Source organism: Vicugna pacos, chromosome 14, assembly GCF_048564905.1.
Source record: "Vicugna pacos chromosome 14, VicPac4, whole genome shotgun sequence".
In the NCBI taxonomy this organism is placed as follows: domain Eukaryota; kingdom Metazoa; phylum Chordata; class Mammalia; order Artiodactyla; family Camelidae; genus Vicugna; species Vicugna pacos.
The window spans coordinates 32,291,975-32,309,095 of record NC_133000.1 but is presented as its reverse complement, the minus strand read 5'-3'; the positions used below and the strand labels follow the sequence as shown (position 1 = coordinate 32,309,095).

Genomic DNA, 17,121 nt, shown 5'->3' with positions numbered 1-17,121 from the left:
GACTGTGGAATGGGAAAGGCCTTGCTGTCATATTCTGAATATTAGTCTATGTTTTGCAGCACAGTGGATACTGAAAATGGGGCAAATTGAGTGAATGGGAATGGACATAACCTAGCAGTCATTGACTGTGTGTGATTTGCCAACTTTCTCCAAAAAGTAGGGGTAGCAAGCAAATCAGATAAATTCAGGGATCGTGGGGTGGGGAGTCAGGTGGGCTGACAGCTGGGTGGTCTCAGGTAGCTGTTTTACTGTGTAAAATAGTGACTATGATCCACAGTGACACATTGTCAAATTCTTGTGCCTGTAGCTGTGATACCTGGCCAAGTCTGTGCAGCCAATTTTATCGATGGTGCATAATGAAAATAACTAACCTTCCCTGAGGACCATCTTATGTGACATCCATTCATTGACTCACTGAATTCCCTAAGCACACTTTTTGGTACATAACAGTCTTAAAATATGAAGCAGAGATAAAATGAAGCTCTAAAGTGTTGAAACCTTGCCCGAAATCATGCAGATGGGAAGATGCCAGGCTGGGAACTAAGCTCGGGCCAGACTACAGAACCTGAAGGGCCCAGCAAGTCCCCTCACTCAGGAACCTGGCCCACAGCCACTGTCAGGCCCTGTTCTGTTTCTATGAGTGCTCATGGGAAAGTGCCATGGACTTAGCGTAAATATGACTTGATTAAGGAATTCAAACTGGGATAGACTTTTGTTGGGGACTGTAAGCTGGGAGTGAAACTGTCAGTGAAGTAAGGGAGGAAACAGCCCTGGTTGTAAGAACATTTCTAGGGAAGAAGGCTCCCTAATGGGCTGGCATGGGAATCGCTGTGGTTGTGAGCCCCCTGTTGCCCTGTGTGGGAGTGGGCAGGGAAGGAGAGAGACTGTTCAGACTGGTCAAAGTCACTACAGTTTGTAAAGAGCTGAGGTCTGTTCCCTCACAGCTCAGACACATGCAGGACATGAGGATGCTTAGCTAATGACCAACAGTGGGTAGCAAAGCCCAAGAGTGGGGTGGGGAGGAGAGATGGGACCACCTTCTAGAAGAACCTCTGCCCCAGGGTCCAGGAATGTAATGAATGATTGGGGATTCACAAAGGGTTTATATGGCCTCATCAGGTAGTTCCTACTTTAAAATGATAGTCTGGAATATATGGTAAAATACGGTGGAATGACTGCTCTTATTTTAGGTTCTGCAAACACTTAAACGGATGGATTTCTATCTCCATTATACAAGCACTGCTGGGTAACCTTTAGAGCCATGTGAGGATCAAACGAGTGAGTACTTATTAATACTATTACCATGCTTCTACTGAATTAACATTTCAGCAACAGTATAATGGCCACGCTTCTTAACAACTGCCTCTGTAAGAGCTCTTGTAAGTCACAAATAAAAATTATAAAGAAAATATATTAAAATAATAACAATTACAGTTACAACAAATATGTTGTTTATAGCGATGATAGTGTTAGCATCTCCCTCTCATATTAAACAATACCCAACACTGGATTCCTTAGGAAGCAATGCCAATGCATGTTTGGACTTTTCAAAGTCTTCAGCCCATGAGGCCTTTTTACTCACATTGGTCCACCACAGCCAGAATTGCTGTTCCTTGCATGGTGGGCTGCCACGCTGCGATGTCCTGGGCTTTTTCTGGCACCATGCGTCTATACTGGGTAGTCAAGTTTCCACATACCCACTCTGATTTGCAATATATTGTTCTCCAGAGCCAACGGAGGGGCCACTGGAAAGAGGCCACAGATAAGGTGGTGAACCCAAACTGAATACCTGTTGAAGGAATGGACACACAACATGGAGTGGTGGATGGATGGAAGGACAACAACAATTCCTCTACTCCTGTAAAGAGAGAGGGGCAAATGGTGAACTAAATCCCAAAGAGAAAAGACATTCATGGTAATAATAATATTCAACAGTGAAAGAATCCAAACAAAAGGCAAATATAAAATCTCTCGGAAGAAGACTCATTACAAACTGTTTCTTTCACGTATATAACCTTAGTAGGAATAACATACTTAAAAATCTTCAACCAATCATAGTTATTTGCTGGTAATAAACTTGGGAATCTTGAAGCATATTATTCACTCTCAGTGTTGATAATACAATCTTGGAAGATGATTTGTCATTGAGGATTAAGAAAAAGAATACTGTGGTTGTATATAAGAATTTAAAAAGGAATAAGGAATGTACTTTTGGGAAAGCTCTGCATAGAGAATGTTGGAGGAAATGAACTGAAAATAGGCAAGTGAGCAAGCTCCCTTGAGTCTGGGAAGGTGAGTGCAGCACATTCAGAGAGTCTATGAAGTTATTACAAGTCACAGAAAGGTATGCAATTAAAGTGTCTTCCTAAGCAAAATATCCTTCTTCAGGAATTTTTATCTTGATATTTCTATGGTCTGTGTGGTCACAGGAAGTCAAAGTTATGGTGGTGGCTTAGAAGTTCTTTTCTCTCTGTCTGTAATTTACAGGACATTGCTACAGATGGGGCAGCAGAGATCTGCGGTAAGCTGTTCCATGGGGTGGGGGAGCAGTTAGAAATGATAAGGCCAGTGATCTTAAAGACTTTTAGACCCTAACTGGCAGACTTTTAAGTAAACTAGCACAGGTATGTAACTAAGACAGTGGATGAGAGGCAAGTTTGTAGTCCCTTCAGTGTTACTGCTCAGTCAAGGGATAGGGACCACTCTGGCCAGGAATGGCAAGACAGTGGATTGGGTGGATGGGTAGGAGGAGCTGACATTTGCTTCTGACCTGAGAGGCAGGGGTGTGTTGCAGAAAAACCGACAGTGCTGGAAAGAAGCCTCATGTCCACAGCCTAAAAGGAGCTGTCATATTCAGGGAGGTCACAGAGAAAGAACCAGAGTTAGTGATGCCACAGGGTCAGCAGCGTGGCAGCAGTGATATCAGCATATGTTTCCATAACCCACCTAACCCTACATGAGCACATCTGCCTACAGGGGGCAGGTAAGTAGCAGAAATATGTGGAGTGGGTGCAGCCACTGGCAAATTGGCAAGTGGACATCTTAATGAAATGCACTGCTCACAGTCACCATATTGGAAAGAGGGCCCCACACTGTCAGATCCCTTTCTTATTCAAGAGAAACCAGAAATTAAGACTTCATTAGCAATCATCCCTCTTCAAACCCAGAAAAGATATCATTTATAATGACAACAAAGGCACAGACTATTCAGAAATAAATTAATGAAAAATGTTAAAATGATTCTGATAAATGACTTAAAAAAAGAAAAAAATGATAATTGAATGAACAGTAGAATGCACCATCCTCTTCAGTTGGCAGACTCAAATTTGGGGGACTTGAACATTTTTTCTCCAAAATAAATTTAGTATCTGAATGCAAATTTAGTTAATAATCCTGAATGGATTTAAGAAAAAATTCTGAAAGGTGATCCTAAATTTCTTCCAGAAATATACACAAATATACAAATAAAATAATGAGGAGGGATGTTTGAATTTGTAATATTAGGGACATTCTGGAAAAGGATAAAATAGGACCAACTGTAGGAGATATTAATCTATGGTCATGGAAACAGTATAGAAATAGTGCACTGAGAGAATGAATGAAATAGAATACATTTCAAGAATAGACGTGGATATTTAAGAGATTTTAGAAATATTATAAAACTGACACTTAAAATCAGTGGATTCAGGTACTGGTGTAATTAGCTAAATCATTAGAAGGCCTGGTACACTGTCCTCAATTTTGACATTAAAATAAATTCCAGAAAATTTTTAATTAAAAATAAAACACTAGAAATAACCCAACATGATTTAATCTGTTCAGATATTCAAGCGAGAAGAACTTTCAAAAAAGCTTTTGGAACAAAGACCAACAAGAGCAAAGGCCTAGCAACTCAGCAAGGCCAGAAACGCCCCCTGTAAAACAAAGCTGACCCTCGCCCAACCCTCTCTCACGGACCTGTATTGCTCTCTGATACTTTCTATACTTTCTTCTTCCCTTTAAAGTCCAGTTTCTTGGAGAAGTGCCTGCGCTGATGACTCCTCCAGGGCTCAGAGCCCTGCATCCCCCACAGCCCCACCACGGCACTGATACAGGAGTTGCACTGCCGGTGGCTGCGTGTTTCAAACCAGTGGGCATTCTCAGCTCCTGTTTATTTGATTACCAGGTAGCTTTTGCCGTGGACAAATATTTTCCTTTCAGTGGAATATTTTCCCCCCTTCATTTTTGTTTTACTTAAATAAATTTTAAAAGCCCAGGCAGAAAAGTGTGTGTGCACATATGCACACACACAGATACACACAGATCTGTTTTTTAAAGGCTACATTAGTGTAGTCCAACTCCGCCTTTTCCTCAGTTTAGACAATTAAAGGTGGGCTTTAGCCCTTGCTTTTATGCCCCACACACCCCCCTTTCTCACTTCGCTCCTTTTAGTCAGTGTTCAAATTCCTCTTAAGCCAGGTTACAGCCTTCTCTGTGTTGCCTCAAATCATTTTCTCTCAACTGCACTGCTATTCTTCTTTCTCTTGGTGGACCTCTCTTCTCCCATTTGCCATGTACATGGCCCTTTTCCCCAGGGCCTCATCTTCAGTCCTCCACCTGGCAGGACTGAATCGCCCCCACGGCCTCACCCACAGCTCCTCTGAGCTCCTGACTGGTGAATCCAGCTTAACAACGGACATCACTCCTTATATGTCCCATAGACACTTCGCACTCAAAATGTCACACACAGAACCATCTCCTCGAAACCAGCTCCTCTCCTTACACTCCCCCTGCAGATCTGCTCTCCGGATGGGTCACTGGAAAGTCACCTCAGCAGCTCTGCGGCCCGCCGCCCCGGCCCTCCAATCCCCACTGCAGCAGTCACCACTTCTGCTGCCCATGTCTCTCTCTTTCTGCCCACGGCCTCTCAGCAGGCGTGTGCCACTTGTTGTCTGGGTTACCTGCGTTGGTCCCCAAAATATCCTTTCCCCCAAAATATGGGCCTCTCCCCCTAAAATAGTATCTTCCATTCTGCTGCCAGAAAAACCAGATATTCTGCAACATAAACATTATGCAATTCTCTTACTTACAAATAATCCAATATATCCCTGCTTCCTTAAGGATACATTGAAGTCTAAGCACACAAGGCCCATCGTGACAGAGGCCTTGTGCACCTGACATTCCCACCTATGGATCCTTTGTTCTAGCCCTACTTGTTGTTCTTCAGTCTGGCCAAGCCACTTCATGCTGTGTACACATATATGTCCCCACCTCTCTGCATGAAGTGTCCACTCCCTCTACCACAAAATAGAGAGCTAACTTCCTTTCACCTTTCAAGATTCAGTTCAAATATTTCCAGCTCTAGGGAGTCCAATTTGTGTTCACCTGCTTAGCAATCCATCAACTACTCGCCATGCCTCGCCTAGCCTGGGGAGTGCAGACACCAAGTCTTACCTGTTTTGGTCTCCCCAGCAGTTGATACAGTGTTTGGCATAGCAGTGCTCAATGTTTGTTGGTTGGATAAATGAATGAATCAGTAAAGAGATGAGAGGTCTACAATCGCCCCCAGTTACTCAGCTGCCATTTTGGGAAGTTCATTCTGCGGAGTTAAGGAAATGTGAGTGCAGGTGGTGGGCAGACAGAACAGTGGTGAGGGCGTGGGGGAGACAGGCCTGGTCCTGGAGAGCGCAGGATAGGCGTGGGTGGGAGAGCACTGGAGAGAGAGGGAATGGAGGGGGCGGGTGCAAGGAGATGTTGAAGAACAACTGATATTAAATGCAGTAAATTAAATGGAGAACATAATATATGAAGGGAAAATCAAGTTAACAAAGCAAGGGTGGAAAAGGCAGTACCAGAGATGAAGAGCTCCCACTTCATCCCTCACAGCATTTCACTTATGGCACCTGCCCTCTGTGAAGGCAGTGTCAAATTCTTGAGAGACTGGTGTTTGTGCTGTGGGTGCTCTAAGTACAAAACGGTATCTTATGGCTTCCAGATTTTAAGACTGATAGATAATTTCTCTTATGTCCCATGTCTGAGTTCTCAGGCAGCAGGATCATTCGCTGGTGGGGGGAGAGATATTGTGGTTAACAACTCAGGGTTACTCTAATAATCTCAAAGGACAGTGGGGAATTCATGAAAACAAATAAAAGAGAAATTTCACTCAGAAAAAACCATATGTCATATAGAACTTTGTGGGGGCATTGGGGGCAATGTTACCGCCACCTCATCTAACAGTTTTATTTGAGTGTGTTGAAACTCCAAGCTCAAGTCACTTAAACAAGTAGGAGAACCAGGGTCCAGGCTGTGGTGCTCCAGACATGGACGGGAAGATGAAAAGCCTGACTACTGCCTCCAACAGGATCAGTCCAGTCGGGGAGTACAATGGACATGGACACGATCACACACCATCAAGACAAGAATCAAGTGCAATTCATGCCTAGACAGGAGAGCAGATAATCTCTAAATAGTGGAGGGGTCCCTGCCAAGGCTTGGCAAGTGTCCTTCCAGGCACAAAAGCAGAGAAATATAATTCAGGCGAAGGAGACTAGGGTTGGTGGCTGGGTGCAAGGCCTAACGAAGCACGGGTGGAGGGCTCCAGGGTCATCTGTCAGTAGCTGTTCCCCTTCAGCAGCTAAGAGGCATAACTAAAACGGCAGGTGGGGTGTCATTAATGATCATGGGGAAAACTGGGAGGAGGAAATTGAGGTCAGGAGATCACCACCAAAGGCAATTTATTTTAGAGGAACAAAAATAATTCAAAAAGCACTTGGAAATTCTATCTCCCATGAACGAAAAGAACACAAAATAAGTTTCACTCCAGCGTTGAATACAGAATAACAGACTGCCTACTCTCAGAAATGGATTGAATTTTCTAATTCATCAGGGATTATTTAGATAATAGGAAAACGAATAAATCTGAACAATCTCTCTAGAATAGCTGTTACTCCATCCTGTTATGTAGGGTAGAGTTAGGCTGAATTATTTAATTGATATTTTAATGAGACTATAAATTTCTAAAAGCCTTATCAATTTCTCCCAAAAGCGTACAGCTTTTCCTTTCATGACATTTATTTGACTTAATTAGAATAACTTTTTTCCAAGGCTTTTTTTGTGTGTATTAAAATACCTAATGATATGCTGCCCCCAGAATGTTGTTGTTATTATTCATACTGATAATAGCCCCAATAAGACATATTTACAATTATGACTCATTTTGGAATAACAGGTCATTGGTTTAAAGTCCTTTTGAAAATAAGAAGAATAAACGAACATAATTTCTACACCAGGGACAGCAGCTGCACCCTTAATGGAACCTGGTCACTAAACACAACAAAAGCAAAGATGAAACTCAAATCAGACACCAGGCCACAAAGCATAGCTGACTGAAGATGCCACAAGATGACCTTTCATTCACCGAGGGAACCAGATGCGTTTCTATGTATAATGTATATTGTTAAAAGCAATTATTTTATATATAGAATGCAATTTAGGAAAAAGAAAACTCCATCTGTAGACTTATAAACAGGAAGCACAAAGGGGTGCCTTTGCCAACAAGAACCTGCATGCATAAATGCAAAGCGTACTGACAAAAATCCTTTCCTGTCTCCTAAGCTTAAAAAAAAACAAACTACTTCAAGGCAGTGGTGAGCTGAAAGGGCTCAGATACAAAACGTGCACATCATCAGCCTTCTAGTAGATAAAAGTGCGCCATGCATAATAGAAAAGATAACGTTTCCTATGGAAATCTATTTTGAGATTCAACAATTTAAAGGCAACTGAGAGCTCAAAACCAAGTTCAACCAAAGAGGAACAGAGCCCAAGCAAATGTACAGAAATGGACAAAGTCATTGGAGAAGGAGGGGATCTGTGTTCTACCGATACTCCAGATCAGCAAATTCATCCTGAATTCAAGCCAGTGATGTGACATGATGTCACTCAAGGAATCAGGCAGAAACCATCAGCCAGAAGAAATAGGAACAATATCAAAGGCAGGTGTGAGATGTGGAAGGGGTGGCCCTGTGAACCTTGCTGCAATGAGGCAGGATGTGCTTGCGGGCTTTCTGCACAGGCTGGCTGGCTCACATGACTCTATTTAGAAGGATATCAGCCAACAGCTGTGCCACACGGGCTACAGCCTGAGCTGAGTCACATCTAGTAACGGTTCTGAGTTCATCCTTAGACGACATGACCAGAAGGATCTGAAAATCAATGGAGGAGATGTATCTGAATGAGTATTCCATTTCATTCCTTGGCAGTAAATCTTCAGCTTTGTGCAACATAAATATTGACAAAGATACACACAGGCACCCTATTTGAAAGCCTGACTGCATAATTGCATCTAATGGAGAAAAGCGGGCTCCGTTTCGGTATGCTAGGACATTGTTTGGCTCGGTAACCAATGCTTCTGAGACCCAAAGCATACTCTAGTATAACCGACAGCACAGAAATCTCCATTGATGACTTACTCAGTTCAGGGTATTCATAAAATAACCCCAGTTTGCCCATGGGATACAGATGGTTTTCCTGTTCCCATCGTGGGTTGGTCTGTTCTGCTCCCAAAACTGTGGCATCATTAGATTCATGATCCAGCTGTCAAACAGATCAAATTATAAGGCAGGATATTATCAGACCAAGGTCATAAAGGTATTACTGATATCTCAAGCTGAACACATCATCTTCCCAAGAATTTAATTTCTTGTTTTCAGGATAAATTTCTTTTTATTGCTGCCTCCCTACCCTCAAATATTGTGAAAACTAGTCCTGACTACGTGCCTTGGGTTTACCAAAAGTGTAACGACTACTACTACTTTATCTCCTACCTCCTTTTCAGGTGGGCATTTTAGCTTTTAGAAGATGCCTTCCCTCATTTGTCTTTTTTACCCCCACTTCTCTCCTATTATCCACCATGGCCTTTCCAGTCTGAAAGTCGTCAGAGAAAATAAGTAAAAGAAAGAAATACAGGTTCTGTGAGCTGGTGATAAGTGCTGTGGAGGAAAATAAAGGAGAGCGAAGAATGTGTGCTAGGGAGGAGTGGGGATGGGGCAGTGACCTTTGAATAAGGCAAAGACTGAAGCAAAGGGGTGGGCAGAGGAGGGGCAGAGGAAACAGTGATCACAGGCCTGGAGGTCCCTCACGCTGGACAGACAGCATGGAGACTGGTGTGGGCCACAGCGAATAGGAAATAAGTGGTGGTTTTGGGGGTGGAGCCTTAGAGTCTGCCGTGAGGATGTGGGCATTTTTCCCTTTGAAGGAATTGCAGAGCCATGGAGGGTCACCGAGCAAAAATGTGATACTCTAATGTTGGATAGAACAGGTCCAAGACCCTAATATAAGCTGAACAAATCAAGGGACAAAGAAGTGACATGCCACCTCAAATTCAGTGCAGAGCTTGAAAGAAACACAGCCTCGACTCCCAGCCCAATGCTCTGTCCCCTTCTGGATGCTGTCTCACAGAGCTGTCTCTAAAGTTATGTTTTTTCCTCACTCAGAGGCTTGTGGGCCAACTGAATGCTTCCCCCTTTTCAAATGGCAATTTATCCTGAAAGGAAATCAGAGTTGGCAGTGAAACAAGGCATGGACCTGTAGCCTACAGAGCTGTTGTCCCTGAAAGCAACAGCTGGCGCGTGGTTTACTCGTGGAGTTCAGCAGAAGAGACAGAGCAACAACAGACAACTTAGCATCTGGCTGAGTTTCGGCTGACTGCACTGCATGTTTGGACGGATTTCAAATTTGGACAGTGAGGCGGCTTCACACGAAAGGCAGGTGTATACATCATACATGCCCACACGTCTGTATGCATACACACGTAGACACACACAGAGCATATGATGTGACTTGTAAAGAGCTGCCTCTGCTTGGTTTCCCACGGCCTCTAATTTCAGCATTAACCTTTCACTGGCCATGCTCCCAGGTTTGCTACGAGATTTCTTTGCAATGGAACATGCCCTTCGCTTCACAAACGTTCCCCACTTCTTTCAATGACATTAGGGGAAGAGCAGGGAGCCCTGGGAAATGCTGGGGATATGGACTCGAGATACCCCTGAATCTGAATCCACACTTCATGGCTTATTTGTTATTTAACTTTATTTACATTCAAAATGCAATTGTTGCAGATCTCAGAAGATGATTTACACTCACTGCTATGGCAGAATGTTGCGGTTAGTAGACTCACCACTGGATCCTCTTATTCAACACGTTCTTCCAATATTTCAGATATTACTGTATCACAAATGCCCATTTCTATATTTTGATATCTGCTTTTCAGTATAATTATCTTTCTTCTTTATTCTCTATATATTATGATTTTAAAACATTTTTCTGAGAAGTGTTCCACAGGCACTTTACATATGATACTTGGATAAAGAGATCCTGGAGATCAAAACCACATTTAAATCCTTAGATAAACTCAGCTGTGTCATATACATGGCTAGGTTTAGTCTGCTTACTTTGTTACTTTGTTTAGTAATTTTTGTTTCAAACAACAAGATCCTTCTGTATAGCACAGGGAACTACACTCAATAACTTTTAATAGCCTTTAGTGGAAAAGTATATGACAAGGAATATATATATATATATATGAGCCACTATGCTGTACACCAAGAATTAGCACAATATTGTAAACCAACTATACTTTCAACAAAAAAAGTTGAAATAAAATTGAGAGATGAAACTTCCACTGCCCAGACTGCTGTCACGATGAAACGATTCAAAGCAGGCCAGGTATTAGCAACCCCCCTGACACAGCAAGACCCCATGTGGGATCTTCCTTTTGAGCAGCACTGGCTATCCGGCTGTGGTCACCTGTAAATAGGGTTGAAGTCACTTAGACCCTTGGCTTGGGATCACCGTGGCCACAGGGGTGGGGGTCACTGCAGCACCTACGAGAATGACGGGGCCAGCCTGCTGCTGAAGCCGCTCCCCAGGCCGCAGCCCGGAGCGCTGCAGGCAGGTCTGTGGTCCGGCCAGGGGCGCGCAACTCCACAGCCCCTCGGAGCCCTGCGGTGCGGATGGCGCTGGGACCGCGCTCGTCCATCACCCTCCCTGGCACCCAGACTCGGGATTCTCCTGGGGGAATTTTTCTCTGCCTCATACTTCCTGTCTCAGCCACTTGTGGAATCCAGTCCATGCCCCAGGGAAGAAGGGCTTTTACCCTCCGTGACCCAAATCCATCACGGTTTGGATCCATGATGAAACTTCCATGTTAACTCACCTGTCGCTTCCTTCTTGTGCTGAACTGCCCTCCCACGTCGGTGGCATTAGGTAATATTAGAAGTCCCAACTTGCTTGTCCTTAGTTAAGACTCTGAGTCTCTTGCTCAGTGTTCCTGAGTGGAACCACTCATCTGTGGCAGAAAAGCTTGGGCTGTCGTTTACCCATCATTGTCCACGGTCTTTTGGGCTTTCTGTTGGTTTAAGGTTCTCGTGCAGGGATATCAATTTGCAAATGAGAAGCAACTGTAGACATTTTAAAAAATACAGACACTGGATCCTCCCCCCTCTCCAGCCAAGGCTGGAAGCTTTCTCCCTCTAGCAGGGGTTACACAATCATTTGCTTGGGAATTGACCACACATATTGGCATAATCATAGTAAATTGCCCTTTACTCTGTGCTTGCCACGTGGCATTTTCTACTTCATGTTGTCTTTGTACCTTCATTATCACATTTAATCCCTGCATTATTGATTATCACCTTTTCTGTTGAGGACACTCCTACTTGCTAATCTTGAATACAAGTATCTTTGATTCTCTTAATCTCTTTCATTCCTGAGTTTCCTGTTCCTGAATTTAAAGAGTGAATTATGGACACATGTAATTAAGATTCTCTTATTATATGTATGTGACTCATCCTCTAACCAAATCATATCTGGAGAAGAGAGATTTTCTCTTTTAAACATTTGTTTTTCTTATTATATAGTAGTGCATACACACAGTGGAAAATGTAGAAAACATATAAAGTAAGAAAATTACAGCCATACATTATCTAAACACCAAAGGACAATGCTATGTCATTTGGGGCATTTAACTATTTTTCTTAATATTTTATCATAAAATTTCCCTAGGAAAGTTGCTTAACCCTGGAATTGTACTAGCCTTTTGTCCAGTACAGAATAACATTCCCAGAAATGACCCCAACATCAAAATAGTTTGTGAGGGTGGGAAGGCCACAGGGCACTCAGCTTATTCTCTGAGTCCTACAAAGAATGCTGTTAATTCACTGATTTTACGCATTCGATGCCTGTGAGTCACTCACTCACTCAGCTGGCTCGGACTGAGACCTATTTTATACCAGTGCCAATCCAAGTGCTGGGGAGACCCCAGAGGGAGCCTGGATCACGGCATCACTTTCCTTCATTTGCTCCCAGAATCCTACTCAAGAACCCCACATGGGATTGGGGGGTGGAGGCAGGTGAGATATGGTGAAATTCATTTCATTATGTTCCTTTAGACATATTTAAATAGCATGAAAATAGTAGCTAATTTTGATAAGTTTTCTTTTCCCTTCCTATGTATTTTTGAGGATGGGTATAGTTTTGGTGCAGCAAGAGTAATTGATAGATCTTTGGTATGTTAGGATTTTATATGAAAAATTAAGAAGGAAACTGCACTTATACAAAGAGAAGAGGCAGTGAGGGAAAAAAAAGCCACCCTTGAACTTGGCTACAATTCAGAATTCCTGGTTTTCAAAAAAGGGAAACAAAATTCAAAATAAATTCCCTAAATATTTTAGCCCATAGTAGAAATACATGGAGGCAAAGTTCAGCTCACTGGAACCTAGAACAATGTGCTTACTTAAGCGAAGGTATAAACAGACCACAGATACTATAATCCATCCTTTACTTTAAACTAGTTCATGTGAGCAAGTTTCATTTCACATGAATTGCTCAGTACCAGTTTAGGAAATATATCCTCCTTGATTGGTAAAAATAGCTCACAGATAACCAGATTCAACAAAATTTATTGTTAAATAATTTACTTATTTCCTTCAGGAAATGCTTTTGAGTAATCTGAGTTAAGTATTTCCTCTATCTGCTGTATTTCTTTTCACAGAGAAAAGTAGTATTATTTGCACATGACCTACTTTTACTTCTCTGGAAATATCTGACTGTGAGCTCAGGGTACGGATTGTCTACTGCACAGTAGGGAAAAAGAAGATTCATTTCACAGCGAAGATCAGAATCTTTTTTTGAGGGGCGTGGTGAGCTGGGGGACAAGGGAAATGTCTTTGTTTTGAGACAGACCCCAGTAATCCATACTGAAGCTGAAAGATGAAGCCATTATGAAGAAATGTGGAATGACACACTGACACGCAAAAGTGTTCACTCTGCAAAAACAGAAAGAAAGAAAGAAAGAAAGAAAGAAAGAAAGAAAGAAAGAAAGAAAGAAAGAAAGAAAGAAAGAAAGAAAGAAAGAAAGAAAGAAAGAAAAAATAATTTAACTGCCCTATAAAGAGAATGGACAGAAACTTGGTAATAAGCGCGAGAGAAGGAAGGTTAGTGAAGGGAGGAGAAACAATGAAAGGGAACTTGGATGCGGTGGGCAGAAGAGCAGGTTTCTGGAGCCTACAATGAAGGATGATAAGAAAAAAATAAAGTTTAAAAAAGTTACAAATTTTAAAATAGTTTAAAAATTAAAAAGCAAATTTAAAAAAATAAATATTTTTATAGTGGCATGGAAGATTTTAAAATGATGGAGGTTTTTTATTTCAAAATTCAAGTTGTTTGAGTTTCTCCCCCATTCTCCAAACAACAGTAAGACCTGCTTGTGTAAGTGGTTTTGGGGGACACCACAGAGAGGGGCGAGCTCTGCAGTTAGGTTGACCAGGAGCAGAATGCTTGTGTGGAAGGCAAGACAGAAGAGAGTTCAACAGTTTCATGAAAACAGAAACTCAAAGCCAGAAATTATCTTAAAATGGTTAGTGTGGTAGGTAGAAAAATGTTCCCCCCCAATATGTCTATGTCCTTATCCCCAGAACATAGGAAGAGGTCAGATTCCCTGGCAAAGGGGGCCTATGGTTGCAGATGTGGTTAAGGTTGCTAACCAGTTGACTCTAAGAGAGACCAGCTGGATTATAGATTTGGGCCCAGTGTAATCACCAGGGTCGTTAAAGGAGGAAGAAAGAGGCAGAAGAGGGGAGAGAGGAGAGGAGATCTGAACACAGGTTCAGAGTCAGAGGCACACAACCATGCTGACCTTGAGAATGAGAAAAGTGGTCACAGGCCAAGAGACGCAGGTGGTCTCTGGAATCCAGAAAAGTCAGATACAGGTTCCCCTGAGGCCTTCAGAAAGAGCCGTGCCAACACTTTGACTTCAGCAGGCTTCTGCGTTCAAGAAAACTACAAGTTTAAATTTGTGTTGTTTAGTAGAGACTTTTTCTTTTCTCTTCCTACTACCATGACGTTTGGGGATACTTGTTACAACAGCAACAGAAAGTGAATAGAGTAAGCTCCTTGAAATGTTCAGAAATTGCAGATAACACTGGACTGTCCACTTTGATGTGGGATTGGGCTTATGTGAAAATCAAAAGGACAGTGTGACCTTTGCTAACATCTGCTTTTCTCATTTTTAGGAAGAGAACAGTAAGTCAAAACCTCTGTTGTTATTATTTTAGACAAGTGTCTCTTAAAACTTTATGTAACCCTGTGCCTTAGGACCCTAAGAGAGTCTCTTCTTAGAAGAACATGGATTCAGAGAGATAGTGTCTTACATCTGAGTCCCACAGTGGTCTCTTATTGGCAATGAGAGCTTGGGCATATCAGTTACCCTCTTTAAGCCACAGGATCTTCATTTGCAAAAGGAAGATAAGAATAAGGATTGTTTGGGTGATTAACTTGTACACACACACACACACACACACATATAGGTACAACATTTAATACAGTGACTAGCACATACTAGGCACTCAACAAATTCCTGTTATGGATTTTTAAATGCATATATAAAAGGAGGAGAAATTTGCAGGAAATTGTGGGAAAACTAAGTTCATGGCCCCAAAAAGGGCCATCTCTCAATGGGCTCTGATCAGTCAGTCCCCAGTGGTGGGCTAATAAGCAGAGACTATAGCACTTGAGGATTTATGTTAAACATAAAAAGGAAGGTATTTAAACATAATTATTAAACATCAGGTACGTTTATACTGTTGGCTGGATCATCTTATCTGGAGAGCTTTAATAAGCAGAGAGTCTCCACTGTTCTAGAGATGGGCACGCAGGAAAATGATGTGGGTGGGTGGGCCATTCTCACCCACCCAAGATCACATGACTGAGTACTCACGGAATTAACACCTCTTGTATGTTATTACAGATGGGTTGTCCTCCCATGATTATTGTCAGCTGTGTCATCAGTTCAAGGAGACAACCACTTGGGTCACACTGGAATATTAGAAAGAAAATCTCATTTAAATTTTAGATAGCTCTAACATGAAATAAAGTCATTATTTTATGCCTAAAAAAATCTAAGGAGCAGAGAGTAAAGACACTCTCCATTGGGCAACTAAGAGAAAACCTGAAACAGGTTAGACTGTCAGAACACAAAGCTGTATTCACACCTCTTCATTTCTGTATTTTTACAGCCAATACACCAGATCTCATGGATAAGTCACAAATCTGCCCTTAAAGAATGTGATGTAGAAACACGAGGAGTAGTAGTTGACAAAATGGAACAAGAAAACCTTCATGGCTGGGTTGTTCTCATAGTCAGTCTGGTCCTTGGGAGCTCTCCAGCTAGAATAAAGAAAAGGTAAGTCTGTAAAACTGTGAACGGCTTTGAGACCCTAATCAAAGCCACGGACACATGAGTTAACACATTTAATATATATATATGTATATGTATATACACACACACACACACAATTCACACTGTTTTCATACCAGCTGTTTTGAATTTCTTAACATATCCACTATGTTAATTCCAACTGTACACACTGTTGTAAGAGTTTCTCCCACTAAGAAAGTGATATCCCACAAGGCAAAAAAAAAAGTCACCTGTTCCTTAAAATTTATAAGCACAACAGTATCCAATGGGCAAGAACTGTCCTCTGTCAGGTGTAATTTGAAAGAAAGCTACTTCTAAACATCCTGCTAGATAATATTCTCTTGTCTCCCTGAAAGGCAGTAAGGTAGGACTATTGAAGAAGACAAACAAAACACGGGGCAACTTGCTAGAAGCATTTGGGGAACATAAAACGGGTCATCCTCCTAGTTCAGAATTTGAATTGGTCTTAGTATTTTCAGAAGATGACCACTGAGCAGACCACTGGGAGGACCACCCAGCCACATGCAATGTGTGGGAAGCACTTAACTTAGGCCGCTAAGCCGCTGGGTGGGATACAAGCCAGAGAGAAGAAACATTTATTATAGAAGCCGCAGCTGATGAGAATGGAGCTACACTAACAGGAACAGCATGGGGGGAAGACACATAACAGTGTGATTACTTGTCCTCTCCGTAACGCGCAAGCAAATCTGCCACTGGAACCACGACCCTCTTCCACTTATTTGCAATACAGAGACTATTTACTTTCAACAACAGGGTACATTATCTAATGTAATTGAAATTATTATTAAGCACTGACATATTTACACAGAGCTTGGACATTCTAAAGCTTCCTTTGTCCCTTTTACTAATGCAAAAATGGAGCTAATTCACTTCTCATATAGGCTAGAGAAAATAGGTTTGCAGTTGAAGTTAACTAAAGACTGTAATGTACTGCAATTGAAGTGCCTAAAAGATAGTCTCTGTTTTGACCTGGTTCTAAAACTGGTGTAGAAATTATCTCAGCTGCAGGAGGAGCTTACCAGAGTCAGTCATCATGATTGCCACTTTCTCATATATGGCGTTCAGGGTCACCATGATGATAAAACTGATAAGGGAAGCAGTGATTGGCGTGGCCCACCTGCACAGTCAGGTACTTTTGGATTGTGTCTGTTCCATTCAGGTTCTTGGGAAGTTTTGCAGGAAATACAATGAACACTGAAAGTCCGTAGACAATGATCCCAATAACTGAAACAATGGTTAACAGGACCTGACAACCCAAAAACCCAGCAGCATGAGACTCACTAATGATCGTATTTTTACACAGAAAACTTGCCCCCAACCCAGCTTAAACAGAAAACATGCATGTGTTGTAAACTTCACATAAACGTGAG

The 17,121-nt window shown here is 42.1% G+C and overlaps 1 protein-coding gene and 1 long non-coding RNA gene across 2 annotated transcripts in view; one reads left to right on the top strand and one right to left on the bottom strand.

Annotated features, from left to right (window-relative positions):
• LOC140701209 (trafficking protein particle complex subunit 9-like) overlaps positions 1 to 17,121 on the top strand; it is a 722,564-nt gene that overhangs the window by 371,266 nt on the left and 334,177 nt on the right. The gene's annotated exons all lie outside the window — the stretch shown is intronic.
• Positions 1,533 to 15,666, bottom strand: LOC140701234 (uncharacterized). The gene is made up of 3 exons (XR_012080197.1): positions 15,525 to 15,666; positions 15,251 to 15,348; positions 1,533 to 1,789 (listed from the first exon to the last, which is right to left on the bottom strand). It is a non-coding gene; the product is annotated as an uncharacterized lncRNA (long non-coding RNA).